Genomic DNA, 4610 nt, shown 5'->3' with positions numbered 1-4610 from the left:
GTTTCTGCACTTCCTCTTGAAGGTCGTGGCTCAATGGTTTGGCATACTTTGAAGACAGGTGCGATGTTGGTAAAGAGGGGTCTGTTTTGGATATGTAAAGGAGGTTCTCAAGCTTTGTTTTGGTCTGATTCTTGGGATGGATTCCCTTCCATTTTATCCATATACCCTCATCTTTAGCCTCTTTGTGACTCTTTTCTTGCCGCTGGATGGGATAAAGTGGCTCATTACAAGACTCCTTATCAATTGGGACCTATTGTTGGTTACAGATGGAAGCATTCTTCTGATTGGCCTCCTGGAGGTACAGACATGGATCGTCAGGAGCTTTCTCAAATTTTGGCCTCTAGAGAGTGTTCTTCTTTGCTTGGTCCAGATGTTTTGGCTTGGGGCGGTACCTTGTCTGGTAAATATCATGTCTCTGCTGGGTATTAGGAGATAACTAGACATCTATGTGGGGATGCTGAGGTCCCTTGGTGGAAGCAAGTTTGGAATAAAGTTTCTTGGTCCAAGTGCACTTTTTTCATGTGGCTAGTGGCTCACAACCGTTGTCTTACCTGGGATAATCTTTGTAAACGTGGATTTTAGGGCCCCTCTTATTGTGTTTTGTGTGGTAATGGAGAGGAGTCTGTCTCCCATCCATTCTTCCATTGCTCCTATTCTACTCAGATATGGCACCTTTGGTGGCGTGCTTGGGGTTGCTCTTGTCGGCATGCTTCCTCTTTGCTTGAGTTCTAGGCCCGCTTGGGTACTGCTCCCTCCAAGTCTTCTTTTCTCCATGCTGCTTGGATTGCTAGCCCATCTTTCATGCTTTGGCATATCTGGTTGGAGAGGAATCATCGCATATTCCAAGATGTTCGGCTTGGTGTTTTGCATCTTTGGTGGAAAATATCACATTCTCTTCAGGAAACTATTCTTGTGAAGTGTGAGCTTGATGGGGGTATGGATCTGGTTGATCTTGCTATCTGTAATCGCCTCAATTTTCATCTGTAGGATGGGGCTGCAACACATAGGTTTCCTTCTATGTCCAAGCAGCTTCATCATCAGAGGAAGGGTCAGGTTAACCGGGATGGGCACTGGACTCCTCCTCCCTATGGAGTTCTAAAAATTAACATTGATGATTCTTCCCGTGGGAATCCTGGTCCGGCTGGTATTGGCGGAGTGGCTCGTTGTAGTTCTGGGGATGTTAAATTTTTCTTCTCAGTTCATAAGGGTGATTATACTAATAATCTCATGGAAGCTCAGGCTATTTTATATGCTGTGGAACAGTGTTGCTTGTGGGGATGGATTAAGATTATCTGTGAGTCTGATTCCCAGGTAGTGGTGAACATGCTTTTTTTGCAAGAGCTTTAGGATGTTAGTTGGCAACTAGCTATTGTTGTTAAGCAGATTCTTTTCTTCTCTTCCTCTTTTCAGTTCATTAGGTTCACGTATATTCCTTGTGAATGGAATAGAACTGCTGATTGTTTAGCCAAATGGGCATCTAGTCATGATTCAGGTTGGAATATTAGGGATAGGAGGCAACTGTCCTTTGAGATGGTGCAAGAATTTGATGATCTTGTTGCTCAGGATCGAGCTCCTTGTTGAGCTCTCCTTGTTGTATTACTTTATGTCTTAATAAATTTTTACCCCTCTTTTTGCTTAACAAAAAGAGGAGAAATCATAGGTGGGCCACTCTAGACCTTGAGACATATTCATGTCATAAAGCTGATAGCTACACAACTCATAGTTTGTTGGAGAGAAATAAAATCTGATACGAACAACATGAAAAAAATTTGTAAATAGAAGAAATGGGTCAACCATTAGAAAATATTAGAGTCCAAATATAAATTTATTAAATGGAGAGAAACATTATACAAGAGAAAAGTTGTGCACTACTTTGTGAAAAATCTGCAATGGCAGTACAAATCTCCTTGTACTAAAACCTCATCAGGCACTCAACAATAGGCACAATTTGGTGTTCTAAGGATTTGATCCTCGCTTGGAAGCCATATGATCATCCACAAGACTACCCTCCATTCTCATTCTTTAAATTCAACACATGAGATGACATAACCTGTCACACAAATATATGCACTAAGCTCTGTGCTAATGTCCATCTAATTGCCAAATTTCCCTCTTAGCTGCCATGATATCCACATGAGATGGATGAGTGCATGCTCATAGCAATGCAACAAACAAGAGGAATGCATGTATGAAAATATTGAAGCTCCTAGTTTTTTTCCTCTTCCAATTCTCCAAATAAATACCACGTGGCATGAACGATCTACAAGATGACACTTGACAAAGCTTCCAAATGTCAACCCACATTTTCCATACTATTCTTATGAAGAAAAAGAAAATACTCCCCCGAAAAATGGTGGAAACCAATAGGAAAATAAGAAGCTAATTTTTTAATGACATTTTAATAAAAGAAATTCTCAAACCATAGGTTTGACAAATGTTGCATGATTTTCCAAAGAAAAGTTAAATAGTGAAATTGCAACCTCTGCCTTAATGGCAAAGACTAATAACTCACATCGTGCTTATGTTTGTTCAACTGGATTTTTGTTTTCACATATCAATATGTATTTTGACTAATTTTTTATTTCATTTGATTAGTGTACTAGGTGGAATGTTAGAATCTCAAGGGAAACAAAGTTGGATGACTTCCTACTTTTACGATTTATTCTTATAGAGGAGCTTGTATTTCTTTTCCTTGATTTTTACTTTGGTTGGTTTTGTAGTCTCATAATATCTTCAGAGTTTTAAAATTTGAGGGGTGAATAAAGATGATTTCTTATGCAAGACTGAATTAGACAAAACATAATGGATGATTTAAATGTTAGTTTAAAAAACTTGGAATGTATAAACAAAGGAATAAGAATGAAAATCTGATGAATTATATCAATCAAATAATAATAATATTGAACTAAATAAGATTAATATTGTATAAAATATATAACTTTCATGAAACTTAAAACTTGAATCGATTCATCATTGTGTACAAAAGAAAGCAACTAGTAATAGTAAACAAGTTCTACATAGTGGCTTGTATTTGCAAGAAGTTGTAATAGTTTAAGTTAGAAATTAATAGTTAGAGAGTAGTGAGTTAAGTTATACTATTTTAAGATAAAAAATTTAATAGAGAATAGTGAATTGTAATGATGCTATTTGATGTAATTTAATCAATGTTTGATTAAGATTATAACGTTATCATACATATTTGAAGAAAAATAGTTTTAAATATTAAAAATATATAATTAAGAAATTAATTTATATATAAATGTAATGTTACTACTCACTTTATTTTGTTTAAATTATCATTCAAATTACATACATTTTTAACTATTTGAAGAATAATATTTCCTCATTTAAAATATTTAAAATATTTTTTAATTTATCATATGTAATATTGTAGCTAAAAAATTATTAGATATGTTTTATGGATTTCATCTTATATATTTCAATCCTTAAATATTGGGGTAGTGGATCCTTGGAATGTGCTTATATGTCCCAAAGTATATGAGCCTATGAAATTAATGTTTAACATTTTTCTTTATTTTAGAATTTATGATTTGAAAAATAAATATTAGAAAAATTTAAGTATTAAATTAATAATAAAAATATTAAAATTTCATTCGTTCAAGTAGGAAAAATTAATCACTAGTTATGCATGAGTGATTGCAATAGTATATTGCCTACAACAAATACAATAACATAAGTATATTCTAAAATATTTTTTAAAAAAATATTTTAAAAAAATAATTATTTCTATATATGTATATCTAAATAGGTTTAATATATTAAATGAAGTTCACCAATCAATCATGTTTAATTACATTTAATTAATTATGATGTAAACAAACTATAATTAGAAATTTGATTAATGCAACATTTCAAATGATTTGTTTTAACATTGTTAAATTAATTTTTTCCTATATTAATACAAGTTTGTTAGTATTGAATAATTGAAATTTAAAGTTATTATTTATAATATTTATTTATTTAATAATAATAAATAGTTCAAATTACGAGACACAACTTTACAACATAATGATAAGTAGCAAGCTTCATGCCTTGGGTTTGGATCTACTCAAACTTAATACCTAATAATAATTAATCTTAACAAACAATAATGATAAATGAATATTAAATAATCTAAGCTTTTCTCATTACCTATAATTACTTTTTGTTCAATAATGAATTCATGTGAATAGTATTATATTAAATAAAAAATAAAAAATATCTTGAAAGATATCTAAGTTTCAAACTTAAGTTTGTAAGATGTTCATCAAGTAAAAATTATAAGAATAAATTTTCTAAGGTTTGGACATATATTTGAGGAGTTGGTATGGTTATTAATAAATTGGTTTTTAATGGGTTGTGAAATCTAATTTATCACATGCTATTTGTGGGATCTTTTCTCCTCAGAAAATATCTTTTCCACAAGAATATTGTTAGTCTTTCTGAGTATATTTATTTTGTAACTTGGACTGAATACGAATTAGATCTCTCAAGCATTATATTTCTATTTATTTAATAAAATATTTCCTACATGTGAATCAATAAATTACATCTTATTGAAAATTTAGAATGCAAGTAGACTTTTAGTGTTTCTTCTACTTCTAAGGTTC

This window comes from Cupressus sempervirens, chromosome 9 (assembly GCF_028749045.1).
Source record: "Cupressus sempervirens isolate cs-2001-9-10 chromosome 9, ASM2874904v1, whole genome shotgun sequence".
Taxonomy (NCBI): domain Eukaryota; kingdom Viridiplantae; phylum Streptophyta; class Pinopsida; order Cupressales; family Cupressaceae; genus Cupressus; species Cupressus sempervirens.
This window is presented reverse-complemented; position numbering follows the sequence as displayed.